The 27,970-nt window shown below is 42.4% G+C and overlaps 1 protein-coding gene and 2 long non-coding RNA genes across 7 annotated transcripts in view; 1 reads left to right on the forward strand and 2 right to left on the reverse strand.

Annotated features, from left to right (window-relative positions):
* Window positions 1-3,102: 3,102 nt before the first annotated feature.
* LOC134757130 (uncharacterized) lies at window positions 3,103-11,570 on the reverse strand. The gene is made up of 2 exons (XR_010130778.1): window positions 11,396-11,570; window positions 3,103-4,582 (listed from the first exon to the last, which is right to left on the reverse strand). It is a non-coding gene; the product is annotated as an uncharacterized lncRNA (long non-coding RNA).
* Window positions 11,425-27,970, forward strand: part of EXD2 (exonuclease 3'-5' domain containing 2) — a 51,044-nt gene continuing 34,498 nt past the window's right edge. The window contains exons 1-2 of one of the 5 annotated variants that reach the window (XM_019010112.3): window positions 11,458-11,695; window positions 24,022-24,105. The gene's annotated coding sequence lies outside the window, so the exon portion shown is untranslated. Of the gene's footprint in view, window positions 11,696-11,916; window positions 12,144-24,021; window positions 24,106-25,592; window positions 27,578-27,970 lie in introns of those variants that run through there. The other 4 variants (XM_019010113.3, XM_004055351.4, XM_055362191.2 and 1 more) reach the window with 4 other exon arrangements.
* LOC115930607 (uncharacterized) overlaps window positions 16,076-27,970 on the reverse strand; it is a 64,496-nt gene continuing 52,601 nt past the window's right edge. Inside the window, exon 5 of the long non-coding RNA XR_008671540.2 lies at window positions 16,076-16,311. This is a non-coding gene — a long non-coding RNA (uncharacterized lncRNA). The remainder of the gene's footprint in view (window positions 16,312-27,970) is intronic.

Genomic DNA, 27,970 nt, shown 5'->3' on the forward strand with positions numbered 1-27,970 from the left:
ACATCTCTTCTTTGAGACCCTGCTTCTGACTCTGAATATATACCCAGAAGTGGAATGCTGGAAGGAACTGCCATATCATAGCAGTTATCTTTTTTCTTTTTTTTTTAAGATGGGGTCTTGCACTGTTGCCCAGGTTAGAGTGCAGTGGCATGATTACGGTTCACTGCAACCTCTGCCTCCCAGGCTCGAGTGGTCCTCCCACCTCAGCTTCTCAAGTAGCTGTGACCACAGGTGCACAACACCACACCTGGCTAATTTTTTGTTTTGTTGGTAGAGGCAGGGTTTTGCTATGTTGCCTAGGCTGGCCTCGAACTCCTGGGCTCAAGCAATCCACCCGCCTTGGCCTCCCAAAGTACTGGGATTCCAGGTGTGAGCCACCCCTTCCCCCTGGCCAATCTTAACTGAGAAAATTAATATAAAGAATTATTAGAGATATCACAGGTACCGGAGAATTAAAAAGGGAAAATGGAACAAAGAAGTAGTGACTGTAAGAAGTAGACAGGGGAAATAAAAGGTCAAGATTGAGATTACTGGGACCAAACACTTGAAGGAGGAGCCCAGTTAATTTTTGTATTTATAGTAGAGACCGTGTTTCACCATGTTAGCCAGGCTGGTCTCGAACTCCCGACCTCAGGTGATCCACTTGCCTTGGCCTCCCAAAGTGCTGGGATTACAGGCATGAGCCACCGTGCCCAGCCAAGAACAATTTCTTTATAACCAGCACAGTTAGGCAATCATTGTTCAGATTACATACAACGACATGAGGGAGAAGCAAGAGTCTAGGACATTTCACAGGTTTCTAGCTTTAGTAACTAAATGAAAAGTGGAGAGAGGGGTAGAATGTATGTGGAGTAGGGAAGAGCTAGTTTGTAGGGGTTGTAAATATACCAGCCCCAACAGAGTTGATATATTTAGAGAGCCTGGACTCTAATATAGCACAATTCAAAATGTGGCCTCTTTACTGGCCAGTCTGCAATTAAAAAAATTGTAGTAAAATATACATGAAGTAAAATTGTCCATTTTAACTTTTTTTGAGACAAGGTCTCCCTCTGTCACCCAGGCTGCAGTGCAGTGGCACGATCATAGTTCACTGCAGCCTCCTGGGCTCAATCAGTACTCCCACCTCAGCCTCCTGAGTAGCTGGGACCACAGGCAGGTGCCATCACTCCTGGCTAATTTTTTAAATTTTTTGTAGAGATGGGATGTCCCTATCTTGCCTAGGCTGGTCTTAAACTCCTGAGCTCAAGTGATCATCCCTCCTCAGCCTCCAAAAGTGCTGGGATTACAGGCAGGAACCACCATGCCCAGCCCCTTTTAACCATTTTTAAGCATACAGTTCAGTGGCATTAAATACATTCACATTTGTTGTGCAACCATCACCACTGTCTCCAGATTTTTTTCATCATCCTAAACTGAAACTCTGTACCCTTTAAACACTAACTCCACCCTCCAGGCCCTGGTAATCACTATTCTACTTTTAGTCTCTATGAATTTGTCTATTCTAGGTACTCCATGTGAGTAGAATCATACAATATTTGTCCTTTTGTGCCTAGCTTATTTCACTTAGCATAATATCTTCAAGGTTTATCCATGTTGTAGCATGAGTCAGAGTTGCATTCCTTTTTGAGGCTGAGTAATATTTCACTGTGCATTTATTCCACATTTTATGCAATTTGTTATCAGTCCTCAACAAGATAAAAGCTTGTCACAGAATGTAAAGCAACTGTGTCACTAAACACCAGGTTTAGTTCCCTTAGCATTTTTGTAGGAAGATTTTCTCTTTCTCAAGAGCATTGTGTAGGAAGCACAATGCTGATTTACATTCTGGAGTGAGGTCCTTATCTCACTTTATCCTAGTACTCTGAATAGCACTGGTATAGTAAATATTTAGAGATACAGCTTTGGACTGGAGATTTGAGAGTCATCATCCTACAAAAGAAAAAAATTCCAAACCTGGACTAGGATGCAATCTTTTTGCATGATGTAATTGAAAGCTTCCTTCTAGCAAGAAATTAGGATTTCTTGTAAAATGCCTACACAAATTTCTAATAAATTAATGGGATTAAAACTTCTAAGAAACCAGTCATCCACCCACTTACTTTTCAGTTAAGAGCCCAGTGAGTGACTTACCAAATGGTCTTTTCTTTTTTTTTTGAGACGGAGTCTCACTCTGTCGCCCAGGCTGTAGTGCAGTGGTGTAATCTCGGCTTACTGTAAGCTCTGCCTCCTGGGTTCACGCCATTCTCCTGCCTCAGCCTCCTGACTGGCTGGGAATACAGGTGCCTGCCACGACGCCCGGCTAATTTTTTGTATTTTTAGTGGAGACAGGGTTTCACCATGTTAGCCAGGATGGTCTCGATTTCCTGACCTCGTGATACGCCTGCCTCAGCCTCCCAAAGTGCTGCGATTACAGGTGTGAGCCACCATGCCCGGCCTTTTTTTTTTTTGAGGCAGTCTTGCTCTGTCGCCCAGGCTGGAGTGCAGTCGTGCAACCTCGGCTCACTGCAACCTCCACCTCCCAAGTTCAAGCAATTATCCTGCCTCAGCCTCCCAAGTGTCTGGGATTACAGGTGTGAGCCACTAGGTCTGGCTAATTTTTGCATTTTTAGTAGAGACGGGGGTTTCACCATCTTGGCCAGGTTGGTCTTGAACTCCTGAGCCCAGGTGATCCACCCCCTCAGCCTCCCAAAGTGCTGGGATTACAGGTGTGTGCCACCACACCCAGTCTCTCTCTCTCCTCTCTTTTCTCTCTCTCTCTCTGTCTCTCCTGCACCCCCCACCTCTCTGACAGGGTCTTGCTCTGTTGCCTTGGCTGCAGTGCAGTGGTGCCATCATACATCACTGTAACCTCAAACTCCTAGGCTCAAGCAATCCTCCCACCTCAGCCTCCCTAGTAGCTGGGACTACAGGTGCACATCACCATGCCCCGTTAATTAAAGTTTTTTCTGTAGTGATGGGATCTTGCTATGTTGCTCAGGCTGGGCTCAAGCAATCCTCCTGCTTTGGCCTCCCAAAGTGCTGGGATTATAGGCATGAGCCTCTACACCCCACCTGAAATCAATGTTCTGAATAGAACAGTGAGAAAGGGAAGTCAACAGAAACTTCTCAGAACAGAATTTATTTGTATATCTAAAGACGATAATTATTTATGTTACTCTTAGTTTTCTACAAGTTAGAGTCTATCTCTTTAGGATTGTTAAATACCTCAAAGACAATGAAAGGTATAAACCCCATAGAATCTGATAAGTTGGAAAGGGATACTTAAAACAATGCAGTTTTCCATTTCTCAATAATCTTTTGGTCCATTTCAAAGTCTTTTAGACTTTCCCCCATATGCTACTATAGGCCTGCTCTTATACTATAGGTCTTGCTATGAGATGGTAATGAAATTTCCCCATAGGCTTACAGCAAAATTATCTGAAAAACTTTAACACTTGGCTTCTAACATTGGCTGCTGATTTAGGGGAGTTAAGCAGGAGTCTTGAAAGTAGGTACTTTCACTGAATTGGCATGTTTGTTATGGCATCCCATCCTTAACTAGACAAAGAACTACCTACTCTCTCCAGGGAATCAATCCTGAGTCTTTTGCACCAGGCAGTCATTTGGGAGCTGGGGAAGAAATCCAGTGGTCTAATGCTTCTGAAATAGACTTTGAACTAACTGTCCAATTTCAGCCCCCACTTTATCCCTGCTTCTGGGGGTACCTGGTGCTGCCAATTCTTGAACATTTGGTGGTTCTCTGGGGCAAATCTGGCTTGCTTTTGGCTATCCCCTTTGATAGATGGCAAGTCTGCTAATTCAGCTCACACTATCCTCCTGCTTTCCAGCTTCCAAAATGTTAATAATTTGATCTCCTCTACTGTTCTCTGAGAGACGGATTATATAAACAGACAGTAGCCAGACCATATATGACAATAGAACTCTGACCCACAACCTCTGCAATCGGCCAGCCTGGGCAGGGCTTGGTCAATGAGTCAGCTTCCCTATATTTTGCCCCTATTTTCAACACAGGACCAACCAGAGAAAGCCAAACCATTACACAAGAAGCCCAGCCTCTAGTTAGCCCACCTGCAGTTTTCCCATGACAATGATCTCCAGTCAGAGCATACCGAAGCCTTCCCCTTTTTTCACTACAGCATAAAGTGTTTCCACTCCCTGCCTGCCTTCAAGTCTCACCAAAGTATGGTGGTATGGTGGCGGACTCCCAACGACGGCAGCCTCTGCATAAATATCCTCTCTTCTTATCTGAGTGGTTTTCATCATTTTCCTCATCTTTTTGATTTTGAAGTTTTATGTTAAAGTACTTTTTTTAAACCATTGTTCTAGAGGGATTTTAGAAGGAGGTGGGTTGTGTGTGGTTCAATCTATCAGCTTTAACTGGAGATCTCTTTCTGTGTTCTTTCCTCTGTGACTAGATGTCAGCTGTCCATCCTCTACCCTCCACCTCCAGCAGGCCCAGAAGTCACCTTTGTATTTTCCTCTTGCAAACCTGGATGCAAAATCCAATATGTATTCAAATTCCTCCAAAGAATCCGCTGGATCAAAAGGATTAGAGAATGACATAGACTTTGCTGAACCTTACCTGTGGAAGATAGAAGATGAAGTTAGATAACATTCACAAACCCCGTAGCAACTTAAATTCAACTCCCCAAACATCTTAAACATTTCTTTCTCCCCTAAAGTCTCTCCTCTGTAGATATCTTCTTTCCAATAATTTTGGAGCCTTGCTGATTCCCTTGTCAATCTTTGATTGACTCACTGAGCTTTCTAATTCCTTATCCTTTTACCCTACAAAGCAATTCAGCTCGGCACCTCATTTTGCCCCAAACACACCACTTATTGCAGAAACAAAGTTCTCTAAACCACCAAAAACCCTTCTCATTTGCTAACAAACATTCTTTCTTGTGTTTCCAAGTAGCTCCAGAGCTTCTTGAGTGCACAGACAATAGCTATATATTTTATAGTCTGTATAGTACCTAATAATATTACCCAAATTTATAGAGGAAAGGAATCAGTGGGTAGAAAGCATGGATAGAATATCATCAGAAGGGCCGGGCGCGGTGGCTCATGCTTGTAATCCAGCACTTTGGGAGGCCAAAGCAGGTGGATCATGAGGTCAGGAGATCGAGACCATCCTGGCTAACGTGGTGAAACCCCGTCTCTACTAAAAATACAAAAAATTAGCCGGGCGTGGTGGCGGGCGCCTGTAGTCCCAGCTACTCGGGAGGCTGAGGCAGGAGAATGGCGTGAACCCGGGAGGTGGAGCTTGCAGTGAGCCGAGATCGCGCCACTGCACTCCAGCCTGGGTGACAGAGCGAGACTCCATCTCAAAAAAAAAAAAAAAAAAAAAAAAAATATCATCGGAAGGGGCCAGGCACAGTGGCTCATACCTGTAATCCCAGCACTTCGGAAGGCTGAGGTGGGAGGATTGCTTGAGGCTAGGAGTTTGAGACTAGCCTTGGCTGCACAGCAAGACCTTGTCTCTACTAAAAATTAAAAAATTAGTTGAGTGTGGTGATGCACTCCTGCAGTCCCAGCTACTTGAGAGGCTGAGCGGGGAGGATTGCTTCAGCCCAGAAGTTTGAGGTTGCAGTGAACTAGGATCATGCCACTATACTTCATCCAGCCTGGGCAACAGAGCAAGACCCTGTTTCTTAAAAAAAAAAAAAATCAATGGAAGGAAAGATTTTTCAGAAATAGTCTATCAGGCAGCGATTCCTCTAAATTTTGACCTCCATCATTATCTTCTACCTTTTTTGTGTATCTTCAGTGCTGGGCATTGTATTAAATAGGTTTTAGTTGACTGGTGTGGCATGCATTTATCATTAATATCTTTTGTTTTCCATATCAGTTAGGGATTGGATTCTACCACTAGTAACATTGACTGCAGTAGCTTAAGAAAATTAGAGGTTTATTTTCCCATGTAAAAGAAGTACAGGCCGAGTGTGGTGCCTCACGCCTGTAATCCCAGCACTTTGGGAGGCTGAGGCAGGTGGATCACGAGGTCAGGAGTTCGAGACCAGCCTGGCCAATATGGTGAAACCCCGTCTCTACTAAAAATATAAAAAATTAGCCAGGTGGAGTGGCATGCACCTGTAGTCCTAGCTACTCAGGAGGGTGAGGCAGGAGAACCACTTGAACCTGGGAAGCAGAGGTTGCAGTGAGCCGATATCATGCTACTGCACTCCAGCCTGGGCAACAGAATGAGACTCCATCTCAAAAAAAAAAAAAAAAAAAAGTTCAAAGTTCAGAGGTAGGTTGCTCAGGGTTAGTATGGAAACTACAGAAGGCATCAGGGATCCAGGCTACATCTACCTCTCCACTCCGTCTTCCTAAGCACCTGGATTTCATTTTAAATTGCCACTGTGATGGCAGAGAACTGTTGGAGCTTCAGCTATCAGGTCTTAGTATAAGCAAGGAAGAAGGGGAAGGGCAATGACAAAAGGCAAAAGAGGCCTTGTGGGAGTTGTCTCTCCCCTCATTATTTATGAGACAGAATCTCTGTCTACCAGGCTAGAGTGCAGTGGCCCAGTCATGGCTCACTGGCAGCCTTGCCCTCCCTGGCTCAAGCAATCCTTCCACCTTGGCCTTCCAAGTAACTGGGACTACAGGCACAAACTACCATGCCCAGCTAATTTTTTACTCTTTTGTAGAAACGGGGTATCCCTATGTTGCCCAGCCTGGTCTTGAACTCCTGGGCTCAAGTGATCCTCCTGTCTTGGCCTCTCAAAGTGCTGAGATTACAGGTGTGGGCCATCACACCCAGCTCTGTCCTCTTCATCCCCTTTTTCTTTTCTTTCTTTTTTTTTTTTTTTTTTTGAGACAGAGTCTCTCGCTCTGTCACTCAGGCTAGAGTGCAGTAGTGCAATCTCAGCTCACTGCAACCTCTGCCTCCCAGGTTCAAGCGATTCTCATGCTCCAGCTTCCCAAGTAGCTTGGATTACAGGTATGTGCCACCACATCCAGCTAATTTTTGAATTTTTAGTAGAGATGGGGTTTCACCATGTTGGTGGTCTTGAACTCCTGACCTCAAGTGATCCACCCGCCTTGGACTTTCAAAGTGCTGGGATTACAGGAATAAGCCACCGCACCCAGCCTGTCACCTTTTTAGAAACATTACCAAAAGTCCCATGCAAAAACTTTTGCTTATAACTAATTAGCCAGAACTTAGTCACATGGCCACACCTACTCCTAATGAAGACAGAAAATTGTATTTTGTAAATGCAATTGTTTAATGCCCGCTAAGTGGAAAGGGAGAATGCATACTAGGTGGGCAACCAGCACTTCCGGCCACAGTTCCTTGTGAATTTTCTGCACATGATGTCCCATGAATCCCTAGCCCAGTGCTTGACATTAAGTTGTCCTTGGAATGAATAAACAAATGAATAAAGTATTTTAGATAGTTCACACAATAACCTTTTTTTAAAAAAATTAATTGACTTTATTTCTAGAGCAGTTTTAGGTTTACAGAAAATTTGAACAGAATGTGCAGAGAGCTCCCACATACCTCCCCTCACCACATGCAGTTGCAGTTTCATCTATTATTGACATCTTGCATGGGTATTGTACATTTGCTACAAAATTATATTGATACCTTATTAGCCAAAGTTTATAGTTTACATTAGAGTTCACTCATCATGTTGCACAGTTCCACACATTTTGACAAATGCCTAATGTCATGTATCCACCATTACTGTATCACACAGAATAGTTTCACTGGCCTAAAAATCCCCTTGCTCCAGCTATTCCGCCTTTCCTCCTCCCCTGGAATCCCTGGCAACCATTGATCTTTTTACTGTCTCTACAGCTTTGCCTTTTCCAAAATGTCATACTGTTGGAACCATACGGTATGTAGCCATTGCAGACTGACCTCTTTCACTTAGCAATATACATTTAAGGTTTCTCCATATTATTTTTTGCAGCTCGATAACTTCTTTCTTTTTAGTTCTGAATAATATTCCATTGTAAGGATGTACCAGTTTGGTTATTCTTCCACCTACTGAAAGACATCTTGGTTGTTTCCAGCTTATAAATAAACCTGCTGTCAACATTCATGTGCAAGTTTATGTGTGGTCCTAAGTTTTCAACTCATTTTGGTAAATACCCAAGGGTGTGGCTGCTGGATTGCATGCTGAGACTATCTTTACCTTTATAGGAAACTGCCAAACTGTCTTCAGAAGTGGCTATACCATTTTGCATTCCCAACAGCAATGAATGAGAGTTCCTGTTGCTCCACATCCTTAGCAGAATTTGGTGTTGGCAGTGTTTTGGATTTTAGCCATTGTTTAACCTCCACCCCCAAGACTCAAGCGATCCTCCCACATCTGCCTCCCGAGTAGCTGGGACCACAGGTGTGTGCCACCACATCCAGCTAATTTTTGTATTTTGGGTAGAGGTGGAGTTTTGCCATGTTGCCCAGAGTGGTCTCAAACTCCTAGGCTCAAGTGACCCACATGCCTAAGTCTCTCAAAGTGCTGGGATTACAGACGTAATTTCCAAGTACATGGAGTTTTAAAAATAATCCTTTCTTTCCCTCCCTTCCTTCCTTCCTTCCTTCCTTCCTTCCTTCCTTCCTTCCTTCCTTCCTTCCTTCTTCCCTCTCTCCCTCTTTCTTTCTTTCTCTCTCTTTCATTCTCTCTCTCTTTTTTTTTGATGGAGCCTCGCTCTGTTGCCCATGCTGGAATGCAGTGGCACGATCTCGGCTTACTGCAACCTCCGTCTCCCCAGTTCAAGCAGTTCTCCTGCCTCAGTCTCCCAAGTAGCTGGGTTTACAGGCATCGGCCACTGTGCCTGGCTAATTTTTGTATTTTTAGTAGACACAGGGTTTCACCGTGTTGGCCAGGCTGGTCTTGAACTCCTGACCTCAGGTGATCCACCTGCCTCAGCCTCCCAAACTGCTGGGATTACAGGCATGAGCCACCGCACCCAGCCTCATTGTTGATTTCTAACTTAATTGCAATGTAGTCAGATAATGTGATCTGTATGATAGCAATTTTTTGCAATTTGTAAAAAGTTGCTCAATAGCCTACATTTTTAAAAATTATTTGATTTTAAAAACAGCAACCTGTTAGATAATCAATGCCTAAATCAAAATTAATTTTCTTAAATCTTCCCTGTAAATGTGAAAAGTATATTTGAGAACAATTTGTGTTTTCACATCGTTGAGGACATAGTTCTTTTCTTTCTCTTCCTCAGGAATGGAGGGTTCTATACATAGTTCTATACATGCTCCTTAGAAAAGGTTAATTAATTATGTCAGACATTCCCATAATGACTGGTGATTCTTGGATGTCTTCTCATATTTAAAAGTGAGAAACTGTATTTTAAAAGCTGATTAGAAATTCTGTATGCACAGATGAGTCTTGTTGACTGGGCCTTAATGTAGAGTGATTGCTTGTGAACCCAGACAGTTCTTTATGAAATCCTCCAAATGTCAATATTCTGCTATTCTTTTTGTTTTTAATTTTTAATTTTTGTGGGCACACAGTAGATGTACATATTTATGGGGTACATGAGATATTTTGATACAAGCATACAATGTATCTGCCATTCTAATCTAATTTCTATCTTTTAAAATTGTATCTTTTTTTTTAGTTTGGTACTATGTCCTTTCCTGTTCTTTCTTCTTTGGGTTAACAAACTTTTCACTCCTTTACTATCATTTTTAAAAAACCCTTTTATCGAAGCATATATGAAACCAGAAAAGTGCTCACAAATATAACCTGAATACACATGTAAAGCCGCACTCAGATTAAGAAATAGAACATTATCAGCACTTTGTGAACCTCCTCATGTTCCCTTCCAGTTATTACTACCCTAAGATTAATCATTATATACAGTGACTTCTAATAGCAGGGATATTTGGGTAGTTTCCAGTTTGGGGCTGTTGAAAGTATGGGTATGAGCTTTTTTTTGTACATGTCCTTTTGGTGAATACATGCAGACATTTCAGTTGCATATATATAACTAGGAGTAAAATTGTTTTTTGTTGTTTTTGTTTTCGAGGCAGGGTCTAGCTCTGTCACCTATGCTGGACTGCAGTGGTGTGATCACAACTCACTGCAGCCTCAAACTCCAGGGATCAAGAGGTCCTCCTGCCTAAGCTTCTGGAGTAGCTGGGACCACAGGTGCGCACCATGATGCCCAGCACTTTGGGAGGCCGAGGTGGGAGGATCGCTTGAGGCCAGGAGTTCAAGACCAGCCTGGGCAACACAGTGAAAATCCCTAAAGTGCTGGGATGACACGTTGAGCCACTGTGCCCCAGCTAGGGGTGAAATTGTTGGAACAAAGTCTTTTCACATATTCAGCTTCAGTTGATACCGCCAAACAGTTAAACAAAGTGATTGCATCAATTTATGTTCCCTTCAGGAGCATATGAGAGTAGTGGTTGCTCCACAATCTTGCCAATACTTGATATTTTCTTTTTCATTTAGATATATCTCATTGTGGTTTTAATTTGCATTTCCTCTTTATCCTTTGTTTTTTAAGTGTTTCAAGATGGAGCAGATAAAAATTCAGGGAGTTAATCCTCTATAATAGCTGGAAATTTCCCCCATGGGTACTCATTCAATGGAATTTAAAACATTTGCGCTTGTATTGAAGGCAATATAGTATAAAGGATGGGGCCACATGCTCTGCAATCAGAAATATGAGGTTTGATTCCTAACTCCAGTGCTTACTTGCTGAATTACCTTGAGGAAGTTATTTAACCTTTTTCTATTTTATGTAAAACGGCACTAATAATAGTACTGCCTCACAGGGTTGTTATGGGGATTAAAGGAGAAAAAATAAGTAAAATGCTTTGCAAAGTTCCTAGCAACAGGTGAGCACAAAGTCAACAAATGGTAGCTATTATTATACCTTATATTGGTTATTTATGCACATCTCATTTCTCCTTCTGTTTTACACATTCCATGAGAAAGGAAAAGCATGCATGCAGCACAGATTAACTGCCTCACATATAATTGCTAATAAAGACTGATTGGATGAACGATTTAATATATAAACAGAAAGTATTGTGGTTATCGCTATAAAAGATGGCATAGGTTGGGCATTCACGCCTGTAATCCCAGCACTTTGGGAGGCCGAGTTGTGAGGTTCGCTTGAGCCCAGGAGTTCGAGACCAGCCTAGGCAATGTAGGGAGACAGTATCTACCAAAAAAAAAAAAAAAAAAAGGAGGGTACATGAAATTATTATAGTGGCTATAGGATAATGTGCACTGCTAATGAAGACTACATTATTTAAATACAGTGTCTTTCCTTCTATTTACTGTTATCGTTTAGCAGAAAAACAGTACGCAGGATACTAAAGAATGAAAATTCGATGTCCCATATTACATTTGTGAGAGTTCTGGAGGTTTCTCCCTTCAAAGCCAAAACCAAAACACAAACATACCATCCCAGTAACAAATGCGTCACTTTTCTGAAGAAGACGTTAAGCCCTTCCAATTTTAACAGATCCTTCGTTCATCAGAAGAGAGTGACTGGGTAGGCATCACCTGCCCCAGTAGCTTCCGTACAAAATGGCGTTGCCTGTTCCCACACGCCAGCTGGGATTACGTCCTCCAGGCCTGTCGCAGGAACGGAAGTGGTTACGGCCCTAGTGAATCCGGGTGGGTGCGCGCAGGCGGCCGCACAGGTTCCAGGTCTTTAACGTGAGCCCGCTGCAGGTGTGCGGCCCAGTCCGAGACAGCAGGTAAGTGAGGCTCAGAAGCCGGCGAAGCCTTGCACCAGGATTGTGCGCGGGGCAGGGGGTGCTTCCAGTGCAGACTAAGAGGGGTCGTGGAGCGGGGGGATATTACCGTGTACGGGGGTGACATTGCGGGGACCCCGCTGTCCCGGAGCGAGTTGGCCCTGCCCCTCTCCCCGCCCCTCGGCGTGACCCCCTCGCCCCCGTCGCACACGGCGGGGCGGTTCAGCACCCAGGTGCGCAAGGAGGGCCTTACCCCTGCCCGCGGCCTCCCACGCCCTCCTTGGGCCTCTCCTTTCGACCCCCTTACCCTCTCCCTGGGAGACTCTACCAGACCCTGGAGGCTGCGTGTCCCAGTCAGCTAAAAAGGAGGCCCCGCCCGCGGCACCTGGTAGCTCCTCGGGCGCTGCGGGTTCGACGCGGCAACAGCTGCTGTTTTCTCCCCTGGACTGGTGTGAGCCGCCACCCTCGCTACCATCCCTGTCCTCCCAGACCACACCCTGCTCTGGGCCTTGCCGGGAGCCACCTCTTTCGCTTTTCACATCCCTGGGATGGATCAAAACTAAGAACCTTAATCATTATTTATTACAAAATTGACATCTGCTCCTTAAAATACAAACAAACCAATCCCCCGATAAGCTTTTGATATGATTCCAGCATTCAAACTCCTTTATATACCCTCTCCTCAAAAACACAAAATTGAAATTATACTTTATTTTCTTAGTTCTGTTCCAAGGATAGAAGGAATTGAAAGGTTTTGTTAATCATAGGAATTAGGAAGTGCGGGTTGGGGCGCAGCGGGGAAGATGGATTAAATTTGGTCAAGTTGAGCTTGTTTTAAAAATGTATTTTTAAAATATTCTAGTTATAGTCCGTGCATAAAGCCTTGTAACAAAATTATGTAAAAATTTTAAACAAGACAGATCTTTCTTAGCTTGATGTTCTTGGTGGTGAGGGTGGGGAGTGTGGAAGACAGATCCTCTTTGATTTTGTTTTTTTTCCATCTCCACCTTCTTTAACAGTCCCTTTCCCACAAAATAAGAACTGTTGTCAGTTTGTGTGTATTTTTCTTTGCATTTATTTGACAAGTATGTGTACGTATAAGATATATGTTTGTAAGATTTCGCTTTAAACTTTTACAAATATGCATGTTTTATGCATTACACAACTTGACGTTTTATGCTTAAAAACGGGTCTTGGAATTTTTTATTTGTCAGTACCTAGAGATCTACCTATTCTTTCTGCTTGCTCTGTAAATTCCATGGTTATGTAAGATTCCATAGATTGTTTCCAGTTTTTCATTGTTAGACACAGTATGGCGGAGAACATCCTTCCCGCACACCTCTGTGAGAGCCCATGTGAGAGCATTTCTCAAGGATGGGTACCTGCAGGTGGAATTGCTGGGTGGGAGAGTATGGGGATTTAGGAATGCCAAACTGCCACCCACGGTGGATAATAATTTCCTCCATTCTCTCTCTCTTTTTTTTTTTTTTTTTGAGACAGAGTCTTGCTCTGTTGCCCAGGTTGGAGTGCCGTGGTGTGATCTCGGCTCACTGCAGCCTCTGCCTCCCAGGTTCAAGCGATTCTCCTGCCTCAGCCTCCCGAGTAGCTGGTATTACAGGCACCCGCTACCACGCCTGGCTAATTTTTGTATTTTTAGTAGAGACGGGGTTTCACCGTATTTGCCAGGCTGGTCTCGAACTCCTAACCTCGAGTGATCCGCCCGCCTTGGCCTCCCGAAGTGATTGGATTACAGGTGTGAGCCACCGTGTCTGGCCCACCATGCTCTTTTGATCATTTAATGGTATCGATCTTTTTTGTTTTTGCCAATCTGATGGATGGAAAAGTGATTTCTCATTGCTGTTTTAATTTGCATTCCCCTGATTACTATTGAGATTGAACATCTTCATGATTGTCAGCCATTTGTATTTCCTCTTTTGAGAAACATCTCTTTCTATTGGATTGTCTTTTCCTTATTGATTTATAATAGTATTTTATATGTTCTGGATTTTGATCTTTTGTTATTCATATGTGTTTATAATATTTACTCCCTGCTTATTGCTTTTTTAAGTTGTTGCTTGTCTTTTAACTATATGGCATCTTTGTTGAAACAAAGTTTAAAATTTTAGGTTTTAATTTATCAGTCTGTTATGTGTGTGTTTGTATTTTGTGGCTATCATTCCCAATCCGAGTGGTTCTTAAATGGCAGAGATTTTTGCTCTCGGGGTTATTTGGCAATGTCTGTAAACATTTTTTGTTTGTTCCACTAGGATGGTGCTGCTATTGGTTATCTAGTGAGTAAAAGCGAGGGGTGCTGCTAAACATCCTACAGCGCACGGGAAAGCTTCCCACAACAAAGAATTTCACCAGCCAAAAATGTCAATTGTGCTGAAGTTGAAAAATCCTTCTCTACTTTTAGAGAGAGGAGGGTTTTCTCCTAAAGCTCTGTTTTCTCCTTGAAGTTCTTCTTGTGGGAATAGTTTTTTTTCTTTAATTCCTCTGGAATTGTGTGTGTGTAATTGTTGTTTTCCAAATACTGTCACCTCGAACAGTCAGTCCATTCTTTTTTTTTTTTTTGAGTCGGAGTCTCGCTGTGTCGCCCAGGCTGGAGTGCAGTGGCGCGATCTCAGCTCACTGCAACCTCTGCCTCCTGAGTTCATGCCATTCTCCTGCCTCAGCCTCCCAGGTAGCTGGGACTACAGGCGCCCACCACCTCGCCTGGCTAATTTTTTGTATTTTTGGTAGAGATGGGGTTTCACCGTGTTCGCTAGGATGGTCTCGATCTACTGACCTCGTGATCCACCTGCCTCGGCCTCCCAAAGTGCTGGGATTACAGGCGTGAGCCACCTCGCCCGGCCTAGTCAGTCCATTCTTGAACCATTAATCCGAAATGCCACACTTACCATGTACTAATTTCTTTTTTTTCTTTTTAATTTTTATTTGTAGAGATAGAGATGAGTTTTTGCTATGTTGTTCAGGCTGGTCTCAAACTCCTGGCCTCAGGAGATTCTCCCCCCTCAGCCTCCCAAAGTTCTGGAATTATGGACATGAGCCACCTCGCCTGGCCTCATGTGCTCATTTATCATACAGGATCTGTTTCTAGACTGTCTTCTGTTCTATGGCATACTTTTCTATTTTGCTAGACCAATATCACAACATCCTATATTAAACTATATGTTATATGTTGACATTAATAGGGTAAATACTCCATCATGATTATTATTTTATTGGAAGTCATATACTATATCAGCTCATGTACTCTCATTTAAAAAACAATATTTTTGGTTATTATTAGTTTCTTTTCCAGATTAATTTTACAGTCAACTTGTCAATTATTTTTTTCTTTTAAGAGATGGGAGCCGGGCGCGGTGGCTCACGTCTGTAATCCCAGCACTTTGGGTGGTTGAGACGGGCAGATCACCAGGTCAAGAGTTTGAGACCAGCCTGACCAACATGGTGAAACCCTGTCTCTACTAAAAATACAAAAATTAGCCGGGCATGATGGTGTGCGCCTGTAATCCCAGCTACTCAGGAGGCTGAGGCAGGAAAATCACTTGAACCCAGGAGGCAGAGGTTGCAGTGAGCTGAAATTGCGCCACTGCACTCCAGCCTGGGTAACAGAGCAAGACTCCGTCTCAAAAAAAAAAAAAAAGAGAGATGAGGTCTCACTCTGTCACTCAGCTGGAGTGCAGTGGCAGCCTTGACCTCCTGGGCTCAAGTGATCCTCCTGCCTCAGCCCCCCAAGTAGCTGGGACTACAGGTGTGTACCACCACACTGGCTAATTTTTGTATTGTTTGTAGAGATGAAGTTTCACCATGTTGCGCAGGCTGGTCTTGAACTCCTGGGTTCAAGTGACTCACCCGCCTTGGCCTTCCAAAATGCTGGGATTACAAGGTGTGAACCACCACGCGCAGCTCCAAATCATTTTTTAATGGCTTTGTTGAGATGTAATTCACACACCATACAATTCTTCAAAGTGTACAATATAATGATTTTAGTATATTCATAGAGTCATGCAAACATCACCATAGTCTAATTTTAGAACATTTTTATCACCCCAAAAAGAAACCCATACCAATTAGAAGTCACTCCCTATCCCTGACTCCCCTGAGACCCCAGCCCTAGGCAACCACTAATATTTCTGTCTTTCTAGATCTGGGTGTTTTGTGTAAAAGGAATCATACAATGTGTAGTCTTTTGTGACTGGCTGCTTTAACTTAGGATAATGTACTGAAGATTCTTCCATGCTATAGCATGTTTCAGTACTTCATTCTTTTTATTACTGAATGAAATTTCATCCTATGGTATATTTGTTTTGTAGGGCTGTGGTCAAAGTAACACAAACTGCTGACTTAAAACAACAGAGGTTTATTGTCTCGCAGTTAAGGAAGCTAGAAGTTCAAAATTAAGGTGTCAGCAGGGTTGTGCTCTTCCTGAAGGCTCTAGGGGAGAATCCTACCTTGCCTCTTCTAGTTTCTGGTGGTTGTTGGCAATCCATGGCATTTCTTGGTTTGCAGTTGCACAACTCCAGTTTCTGCCTCTGTGTTCAAATGGTCACCTTCCCTCTGTGTCTGTCTGCACATTGGATTCGCTCAGCGTAAGCCTGTTTCTTCTCCTCCTCCTGTAAGGACACAAGTCATAGTTGATTAAGGGCGCACCCTACTTCAGTATGACCTCATGTTAACTTGATTACATCTGTGAAGACCCTATTTTCAAATAAGGTCACATTCACAGGTCCTGGGGGTTAGACCTTCAACATATGTTTTTGGGGAATACGATTCAACTCGTAACATACGGATATGCTACATTTTATTTATCTGTTCATCAACTAATTGACATTTGGGTTGTTTCCACTTTTGGGCTATTATGAATAGCTATGAACTTTAGTACAGGCATGTGTTTTCATTTCCCTTGGGTATATACCTGCCAGTGGCATTGCTAGGTTATATAACTGCCAGACTGTGTTCCAGAGCAGCTGTACCATTTGACATTCCCACCAACAATGCATGAGATTTCTAATTTCTCCACATTATTGCCAGCACTTTTTTTTTTTTTTTTTTTTTTTTGAGAGACAGGGTCTTACTCTGTTGACCAGGCTGGAGTGCAGTGGAGTGATCAAAGCTTACTGCAGCCTCAAGCTCCTGAACTCAAGCAATCCTCCTGCCTCAGCCTCCCAAGTAGCTAAGTCTATAGGCACACTACCACTCCTGGCCAATTAATTTTTTTTTTTTTGAGGCAGGGTCTCACTATGTTGCCCAGGCTAGTCTCAAATTCCTGGCGTCAAGTGATCCTCCCACCTTGGATCAGAGTGCTGGAATTACAGGTGTGCACCACCATACTTGGCCTTATTTGTTTTTTTGAACAGAACCATCCTACTTGGTGTAAAGTGGTATCTGATTGTGGTTTGGATTTGCATTTCCCTAACAGCTCATGATATTGAACATCTTTTCAAGTGCTTATTGGCAATTTGTATACCCTCTATCAGGAAATGTCTATTCAGTTAGCTGGACTTGTCTGTTCAGTTAGCACACTTGTAGTCAAGAGGCTGAGGCAGAAGGATCACTTGAGCCCAGGAGTTTGAGGCTGTCGTGAGCTGTGATTGCATCACTGCACTGCAGCCTGGGCAACAGAGCCAGATCTCATCTCTAAAAAATATATTAAAAAATAAAGAACAGAAATACCTATTCAGATTCTTAGCCAGTTTTTAAATTGGTCTGTCTTTTTATTATTTGGTGGTAAGAGATTTTTGTATATTCTGGATACACACCCTTCCCAAATATATGATTTGTAAATATTTTTTCCCATTCTGTGGGTTGTCTTTTCGCTGTCTCGATGGTCGATTCATTCTTTTTTTTTTATAATTTCAACTTTTATTTTAAATTCAGGGGGGTACATGTGCAGGTTTGTTACATGGGTAACACGTTATGCTGGAGTTTGGGGTGTGGATGAGTCCTTCACTCAGATATTGGGTATAGGTAGTTTTTCAGCCTGCGGTCCCCTTCCCTGTCTTCCCCTCGCCTCTGGTAGTCCCCAGTGTCTGTTGTTCCCGTCTTTATGTCCATGTGTGCTGGGTGTTTAGCTGCACTTACAAGTGAGAACATGCAGTATTTGGTTTTCTGTTCCTGCATTAATTCACTCAGGTCGTGGCCTCCAGCTGATCCATGTTGCTGCATCCATTTTTCTCATCTGCACACAGTCAATTCATTCTTTAAAAAGTTTTTTAAAATGAAGTTTGTATTGAATTTACATATTATTTTGAGTATTTCTATAGAACAATCTTTTCTTCTTATCAAAAATAGGATAATTATAGTACCTCCCACATAGGGTTATTGAAAGGATTAAATGAATACTTTAATATGAGTATATATGTACATGTAAAGTGCCTGGCACATGATTGGTCCTGTTTGACAGCTGCTATCATACATCTCCACTCTTCTGGTCTTCTTCTAGATCTTCACTAAAGTTTTCTGTTCCTCTTTGTATTGATCTGACACATTTCTTGTTGAATTCTTTCCTAGACTTGTGTATGTGATTATGTGGTTTTTTTATGTAGTTTTAAAATAGTGTACAGGTATATTGCTATTATGAATGAGATTTCTTTTTTCACATTTTTATAATAGGTTTAGAAAGCTATTGATTTTATACTCATCAGACTTTCTGAATTACCATATAATTTCTAAAAGTTGGTTGATGACTTTGTTGTTTTTCCAGGTGGTTGTGATGCAGTCATTCTGTTTAGGAGCTGTGGTTCTTTTTCATTCTACTTTCCTCTGCCATAATTCGAGTATTCTTTGCCTCTCCGCTCTGCTTTATAAGCTTCTAACAGGTCTCTCTGCCTACAGCCTTGCTCTCCTCCAGGCTAGCACCCACATTAGTACCATGGTGGTCTCGTCCTGTCACTCTCCTTATAAGTCTGTTATTTGCTCTCCAGTGTCCTGGAGGATAATGATGGCCCCCTCATGACTTGTCCTGTATCTGCTCATTCCAGCATCATCTCTATTTCCTTACTTGCACATTATATTTTAGCACAGTAGTGTCCATTAGAAGTAGAATGTGAGCCCCAATTTAAAATTTTCTAGTAGCCACATCAAAGATATAAAAAGAAACAAGGTGAACTGTAGTAATGGCATCACTTAATGAGGATCTGTTCTGTGAAATGTGTCATTTTGTGAACACGATAGAGCACATTTACACGAACCTAGATGGCATAGCTGACTACACACCTAGGCTGTGTGGTATAGCTTATTACTCCTAGGCTATAGACCTATATGGCATCTTATTGTACTGAGTCCTGTAGGCAGTTGTAACACAGTGGTATTTGTGTATCTAAACATACCTAAGCATAAAAGTACAGTAAAAATGTGGTATAAAAGATAAACAGTGGGCCGGGCATGGAGGCTCACACCTATAATCCCAGTACTTTGGGAGGCTGAGGCAGGCAGATCACCTGAGGTCAGGAGTTCGAGACCAGCCTGGCCAACATGGTGAAACCCTGTCTCTACTAAAAATTTAAAAAATAGTCTTGTGTGGTGGCACGCGCCTGTAGCCCCGGCTACTCAGGAGGCTGAGGCAGGAGAATCGCTTGAACTTGGGAGGCAGAGTTTGCAGTGAGCCGAGATCACGCCACTGCACACCAGCCTGGGCAACAGAGTGAGACTCCGTCTCAAGAAAAGATAAACAATGTTACACTTATGTAGAGTATCTACCATGCATGGAGCTTGCAGGACTGGAAGTTGCTCTGGGTGAACCTGTGAGTGAGTGGTGGGTGAATGTGAAGGCCTAGGACGTGACTGTACACTACTTTAGATCTTATAAACACGTGTGTATTTAGGCTGCACTCAAATTATTTAAATTTTTTTTGCAATAAATTAACCTTAGTTTACTATAACTTTTTTATTTTGTAAACTTTTTAATTGTTTTAACTTTTTGACTTGTAATAACACTCAGCTTAAGACACAAATATGTTGTACAGCTGTATAAAAATGTTTATCTCTTTATAAGCTCTTTCCAACTTAAAAAAAATTTTTTTTTTACCTTTTTAAACTTTTTTGTTAAAAACTAAGACACAAACACACACATTCATGTTAGCTTAGACATACACAGAGTCAGGATCATCAATATCACTGTCTTCCACCTCCACATCTTGTCCCACTGGAAAGTCTTCAGGGGCAATAACAGGCATGGAGCTGTATCTATGATAACAATGCCTTCTGGAATAACTTCTGAAGGAGCTGCCTGAGGTTGCTTTACAGTTAATTTTTTTTATAAGTAGAAGGAGTACACCGTAAAATAAAAAATATGGTAAATACATAAACCAGTAACATAGTCGTTTATTGTCGTTATCAGGTATGTACTATACATAATTGCATGTGCTGTACTTTTATACGACTGGCTGTGCTGTAGGTTCGTTAACTCCAGCATAATTACACACATTTGTGAGTAACGCATTGTGCAGCAACGTTAGGACGGTTAGGATGGCTATGATGTCACTAGGCAATAGGAATTTTTCTGCACCATTGTAATCTTATAATTTTGTAGAACTATTGTATGTGTGGTCTGTTGTTGACCGAAACATTGTTATACAGCACATGACTATATTTAACCCAGTATATTCCAAGCATTATTTCAACATAAATATTAAAAAATCAATATGGAATTCATAGTGATAGAAGGTATAATAGGGCTTATCAGGGATTAGAAGAGAATGGGAATTCTTGTTGAATTACAGTTTCTATTTGCAAGGATGAAGTTGTTCTGGAAATGGGTGATGGTGATGGTTGCACAGCAGTGTGAATGTACTTATTGTCATTGAATTGTACACTTAAAAATGGCTAAAATGGGCCAGGCGTGGTGGCTCAGGCCTGTAATCCCAGCACTTTGGGAGGCCGAGTCTAGGGGATTGCTTGAGCTCACGAGTCTGAGACCAGCCCGGGGAACATTGTGAAACCCCCTCTCTACAAAAATAATACCAAAAAAAAAAAATTACCCAGGCATCGTGGGGACTACCTGTAGTCCCAGCTACTTGGGAGGCTAAGATGGGAGGATGGCTTGAGCTCAGGAGGTGGAGGTTGCAGTGAGCCAAGATCGCACCACTGCACTCCAGCCTCTGCGATAGAGCCAGACCTTGTCTCAAAAAAAAAAAAGGCTAAAATGGTAAATGTTATGTTATATATATTTTACCACAATAAAGAAGTCACCATAAAAATCAGTATGAGGCCAGGCGTGGTGGCTCACGCCTGTAATCTCAGCACTTTGGGAGGCCGAGGTGGGTGGATCACCTGAGGTCAGGAGTTCAAGACCAGCCTGGCCAACATGGTAATACCCCACATCTACTAAAAATACAAAAATTAGCCGGGTGTGGTGGCGGGCACCTGTAGTCCTAGCTACTTGGGAGGCTGAGGCAGGAGAATTGCTTGAACTCGGGAGGCAGAAGTTGCAGTGAGCTGAGATCGTGCCATTGCACTCCAGCCGGAGTGACAAGAGCAAAACTCCATCTCAAAAAAAAAAAAATCAGTATGGAAATTATAAAAAGTTTACATCCTTTTTTTGTAGTAAGTATTCAAAAATTTGGTGTATATTTTACATGTATAATACATCTTACGTTGGGTTTTTTGTTTGTTTTTGTTTTTGTGATGGAGTCTTACTCTGTCCCCCAGGCTGGAGTGCAGTGGTATGATCTCAGCTCACTGCAACCTCCGCCTCCTGGGTTCAAGTCATTCTCATGTCTTAGCCTCCTGAGTAACTGGGACTACAAGCACACGCCACAATGCCTGGCTAATTTTTGAATTTTTATTAAAGATGGGGTTTCACCATGCTGACTAGGCCGGTCTCAAACTCCTGATCTCAGGTGATCCTCCCACCTTGGCCTCCCAAAGTACTGGGATTACAGGCGTGAGCCACTGTTCCCACCTACATTTTACAGTTGTTTAAATGTTTCACCTATCCTGTGGTGCTTCCTGCCCTTCCCATTTGTGCACAAGCTGTTCCCTCCACTTGCAGTGCCCTCCTCCTGTCTGGCTCCTGCACCTGGAGAACTCTTGCTCCTGTTTGAATGCCAGTCTCAGACACCGTCTCTCTCAGCAAGTGTTTTCTCTGTTGTTGTTGTTTTTTTTTTTTTGAGACAGAGTCTTGCTCTGTTGCCCAGGCTGGAGCACAGTGGTGCAATCTCGGCTTACTGCAAGCTCCGCCTCCCAGGTTCAAGCGATTCTTCTGCCTCAGCCTCTTGAGTAGCTGGGAGTGCAGGCGCACACCACCACACCCGGCTAATTTTTGTAATCTTAGTAGAGATGGGGTTTCACCATATTGGTCAGCTGGTGTTGAACTCCTGACCTCAGGTATTCCACCTGCCTCGGCCTCCCAAAGTGCTGGGATTACAGGTGTGAGCCACCGCACTCAGCCATGTTTTCTCTTAATAATACCCCAACTCGGCCAGGTGTGGTGTTCATGCCTGTAATCCTAGCACTTTGGGAGGTTGATGTGGGCAGATCGCTTGAGCTCAGGAGTTCAAGACTAGCCTGGGCAACCTGGCGAAACCCCATTTCTACCAAAAATATAAAATATTAGCGGGTGTTGGAGCTCAGGAGTTTGAGACCAGCCCAAGCAACCTGGCAAAACCCCGTTTCTACCAAAAATACAAAATATTAGTTGGGGTGCTGTCATGTGCCTGTGGTTGGTCCTAGCTACTTGGGGGGTTGAGGTGGGAGGATCACTTGAACCCAAGAGGTCAAGGGTGCAGTGAGCTGAGATCATGCCACGGCACTGTAGCCTGGGTGACAAAGTGAGGCCCTGTCTCAAAAAAATAAATAAAAATAAAAACAATATCCCCACTCTTTCCTCAAGTCCAAGCCATTCGTGTACTTGTGTGTGCTTCACTTGTTGGTATTATCTCACTCTTTGCAACTTGTTCATTACGTGTATTTTTCCTTGGCTATATCATGAATTTTTCGAAGGCAGATTGTGCCTTTCGACTCTTTTTACCCGGGGTCTATCAGTGTGTGACTTATATAATGTGTTGTGTAAAAAGTTTGCTGAATGAATCCCTTGGCTGGAAAAGAAAAAATAATGCAGTTCACAAAACCTCTTCAAGTAAAAATGAATTAATAAAAGCGTATGTTAGATGTTATTTTCTCTGAAAACAAATATTCAGTTTTGTATATAAAATTATGTTTGAGAGGGAAGCATAATCAAGATGCAGATTGGCCTCAATAGATGAAACATTTGGCTGAAACAGACAAGATGAAATTTAGAAGAAGGATTTTTGATTTAAGTACAAAATATAAATTACAAATATATAAAATGGAGAACTTGATTTGGCATCAGTGAATTTTAATTTACTACAAGCTTTATATGACCCAACAATGAGATTCTGTTACTAAAAAATGTATCATTTCATACAGCATTAATATAGGATCCAGCTTCTGGGAAGTAATAGTATCACTGTAGCCTGCATCAGTTAGACCATGTCTCAAGTTTGTTTGTTTGTTTGTTTGTTTGAGACAGGGTCTCACTCCTGTTGCCTAGGCTGGACAGCAGTGGTGTGATCACAGCTCACTTCAGTCTTGACTTCCCAGGCTCAGGTGATTTTCCCATCTCAGCCTCCTCAGTAGCTGGGGCTATAGGTGCATGCCACCATGCCTGGCTAGTTTTTTGTAATTTTTTTTTTTTTTTTTAAGTAGAGATGGGATTTCACCATGTTGCCCTAGGTAGTCTTGAACTCCTGGGCTCAAGCAGTCCGCCTACCTCAGCCTCCCAAAGTGCCGGGATTACAGGCCTGAGCCATCATGCCTGGCTTCAAGTATTGCGTATAGACCTGAATGCCACGTTTGAAGAGATACATTAACAAACTTGGGACTGTGCAGAAGGCCTTGGCCAGGAGAGTCTATAAGCCAGGTCACAGGAAGACTATAAGGGGAGTCTCAGAGCTCTCTTCACCTATTTAACAGGCTTTAAGGAGGGAGTAAACACTTGTCATTGCAGAGGCTGTCAAAGAGGGCAATTTGTAAGTAGGAAGCTTTTATAGAACGCAAGGACTTTCAACAAAAACTGCCTCTGAAGGTGATGAACTCGGTTACTGGAAGTATTCAGTCAGAGACTAGGTCATGATCTGTCGGGATTATCATGGAAAGGATTCTTGAATTGGGTGGGAGCTGAACTTGACTCCAAAATTTTAACTCTGATTTTTTGATTTCCTTTAATAGAAGTTCTGTGGTTTTGTAGTAATAGCTAACATTTATAGAATCCTAATGTTCTAGCCAATATACTAGGTGAATTTTATTTATCATTTTACTTAAGCCTCACAGTAATCCTACATAATGGCATTCCTATTTCACAGATGAGGAGACTGTCCTTCCTGTTTCGCAGATGAGGAAACTGAGGCTTAGAGAAGTTTGGCAAATTGGCTAAGTTCCTACAGCTAGTGAGTAACAGAGGCTGGATTTAAGCCTATGCTATTTGATGTTAGGTCTTGTGTTGTCTACCATATACTGCATTCCAAACACTTTATACATAATCATTTAACTCATTAAAGTGTGATTTATTCCAAGAATATGATTCTGTGTTTTGCCAAGTGGGATTGCCTATCTCTAAAGAGCACCAGTTTAAAAAGAGTGTATTTTTCTAATTACAAATATGTACATATTCGTATAAAATTTGAAAAATAAGAATTGTTCATAATCCTACTATCATTAGGTAGCCGTTGATATTTAGCCAGGCATATGGCTCACACCTATAACCCGAACACTTTGGGAAGGTGAGGCAGGAGGATCACTTGAGCCTAGGAGTTTGAGACCAGCCTGGGCAATATAGTGAGACCCACATCTCTACAAGAAATCAAAAAATGTGCTGAGCATGGTGGCATGCACCTGTACCCCCAGCTACTCAGGAGGCTGAAGTGGGAGCCCAGGAGGTTGAGGCTGCAGTGAGCCGTGATTGTGCTACTGCAGTCTAGTCTGGGCAACAGAGTGAGACTCTGCCTTAAAAAAAAAAAAGTTTTATGTTCAGTTAATTTATATAAAAAACTTAAGAATGACAGATTGTTTCATTGATGAGATTTAGTGAGGGATCGAAAAGCTTGGATCCCAGAGTAAACTGTTACCGCAGTTTGATTTTTTTCTGACTCCCAACCCAGTACTGAACCATACTACCTCTTTATAACATCAAGGCTCGATAAGGTGAAGAACTTTTTTTCATTTCAATAAACAGAATGTTGTAATCTGGTGATTGAATTAGAGACATTTATCATACAAATGTTAACATATAATACCTTGAGCTGAATTTCATTCATTCAGTAAATATTTACTGAGTATCGTCAGCTCCGTGCTAGTCACTGGGGATAATGGTGGTAACAAAGCCAGTTAAGGTTCCTGTTCTCATGGACAGACAATGAATGAACCAACAGTCACACATTAATCATTCAGGCCAACAGGCTGTTTCCAGTTTTTGGCTGTTACAAACAAGTAACTGCTATGAACATTCTTATATGAGTCTTTTTGTGAATAGATTTAATTTATCCAGCTTGGGGCTCAGAGAATAGTACCAAATATGACCCCCTTCATACATTCCAAATCTTTATTCCATGAATATTGGAGTTTCTCAGTCCATTCCCCATGTCTCTGCTTTGTTGTGTATTCTTTCTGTTTTAAAATTTTTTTTAGTAAAGATGGGATCTCATTATGTTGCCCAGGTTGGTCTTGAACTCCTGGGCTCAAGTGATCCTTCCACCTTGGCCTCCCAAAGTGTTGAGATTACAGGCATGAGACACCATGCTTGGCCTCAGTATGTTTTCTCCCTCTTTATCTGTCTACTACATTCTGGTGACTTCCTCAGATTTTTTTCTTCAATTCATTAACTCTGTCTGTATGTCTGGTCTACATTTTAATCTGTCTATTGAGTATTGAGTTTTTAAAAATTTTTAATAAATATTTTTCATATCTAGAATGTATATATTTTTGTCTTTGTTTTAGTTATTATTTTCATTAATATCTCTGAATATTCTTTAAAGTCCTTTTCAGATCTGAAGTATGGAAATCTTTGTTTGATGGCTCTATGCACTATTTTTATTGGCTTTAGGATTTTGTTTTGTTTTGATTCATTGTGAGACCCCTTCTAGGGACTGATCTTCCATGGTAGTCCTGTATGTTTCCTATGTGGGGTGTGTTTGTGTGTGTGTGTTATGATAGACTCTGCCTGGTTCCAATAGAATTTACCAGTTCTGAACCAGTGTAAATTCAATTTCTTGGCTTAGGGTTCCCTTTTATGAGGATAATGTGAACTTGGGCCTTGTATCTGCTTGAGCCATAGAGAAGTGTAGGCTTGAGGATTTGTCTTTTATTTTTTAATTTATTTTTTATTTTTATTTGAGACATAGTCTCACTCTATTGCCCAGGTTGGAGTGCAGTGGCGTGATCTTGGCTCACTGCAATCTCCACCTCCCAGGTTCTAGTGATTCTCATGCCTCAGCCTCTCGAGTAGCTGGAATTACAGGCATGCACCACCACATCTGGCTCATTTTTGTGTTTTTAGTGGAGAGACGGGCTTTCACTAAGTTGGCCAGGCTGATTTCAAACTTCTGGGCTCAAGCTGTCTGTCCGCCTTGGCCTCCCAAAGTGCTGGGATTACAGGTGTGAGCCACTGCACCCAGCTGAGGATTTTTCCTCTTTCAAGGGACTCTGTTCATGCCTTTGGCTTGGGGCAGGTGGCTTGCCCAGGCCAAGGTGGGTAAATACTTCTGGTTTGTGGATAGGGTGGCACTCCCCTGGATTCCAGCTGTGTCTTGGGCCTGTGGCGTAGAGTTCTGCCTCTGGATTGCTGATATACTCCAGCGCTGGGGCTGGCATGAGTTCTGGTCTCTGCCCAGCTTCACCTCCCACCCACCCACTTTTTTTTTTTTTTTTTTTTTGAGACAGGGTCTCACTCTGTCACCCAGGCTAGAGTGCAGTGGGTGCAGTGGCACACCATCACAGTTTCCTGTAGCCTTGACCCCCCCGGCTCAAGCTATCCTCCCACCTCAGGCCCCCCAAGTAGCTGATACTTAAGGCATGTGCCACCATGCCCAGCTAATTTTTTATATTTTTGGTGTAGATGAGGTTTCACCATGTTGCCCAGGCTGATCTCAAACTCCTAGGCTCAAGCCGTCCACCTGCCTCGGCCTCCCAAAGTGCTGGGATTACAGGCATGAGCCACTGCGCCCAGCCTTCCACCCACTTGGGGTTTCCTCCTCCCTTTCTGGCACCTGATGATTTCTTTCTTTCTTTTGGGGGCTTAACTGTGTTTTACATTTTTATCTTTTCAGTGGTTTCTCCAGCATTTGCATTGTTTAGAGTGGAAAAGGGAAGGACTTTTATGTCTTCTCAGATTACCTTAATCAGCAGTTTCTCTACACAAGTTATTTAATCTCATTAAGCTTCAGTTTCCTCTTCAATAAAAGCACTGGAGAAAATACATATGAAATTCTTAGCACAGTTTCTGGAATAAAGTAAATGTTTTTAAAACAGCATAACTATTACCACTTTTCATTATTACTCTAATAATTGTTGTGATTCAGTTTTTCTTCTCTAATACTCACATATCTCTATAGGCATGATTATAATCCAGAAGTTATTGTAAATATGAAATTTTTTTTTTTGGCCCAGTGCAGTGGCTCACACCTGTAATCACAGCATTTTGGGAGGCTGAGACAGGTGAATCACTTGAGGTCAGGAGTTCAAGACCAGCCTGGCCAACATGGTGAAACCCTGTCTCTACTAAAAATACACAAATTAGCTGGGTATGGTGGCATACCCCTGTAGTCCCAGCTGCTTGGGAGGCTGAGGCAGGAGAATCACTTGAACTCAGGAGGCGGATACTGCAGTGAGCCGAGATCATGCCACTGCACACAGGTCTGGGCGACGGTGAGAGACTCCATCTAATAAAAAAAAAATTTAAAGTTATTGATGAAACTTTTAAAAAGTAATAAAAACCATACACATTCAGTGGGAAACCTTCAGCCATAGAGAAGTGTAGGCAGGGTGCAGCTGATTGCTCTGTCTTTGGGCAATTTAGCTTTTAGGCCAGAGGCCACAGATGGGTAGCCTGGTGTGTGCCTAGGGTGTTTTTGTTTGGCTGGCGCAATATTTTTTAAAACTGTAAGTTTATTGCCAGCATTTTAAAATGGTGACATTTCATGTAAAATTCAGATACCTGACTTATCTTAAACAAGCAAAGTATTTGACCACACTGGGCCTTCTTCCTGCACAGGATCATCAGCTTGTGCCGAATGGTTGCTGCTCCATGTTTTCTCCCTG

This window comes from Gorilla gorilla, chromosome 15 (genome assembly GCF_029281585.2).
Source record: "Gorilla gorilla gorilla isolate KB3781 chromosome 15, NHGRI_mGorGor1-v2.1_pri, whole genome shotgun sequence".
NCBI classification, from domain to species: Eukaryota; Metazoa; Chordata; class Mammalia; order Primates; family Hominidae; genus Gorilla; species Gorilla gorilla.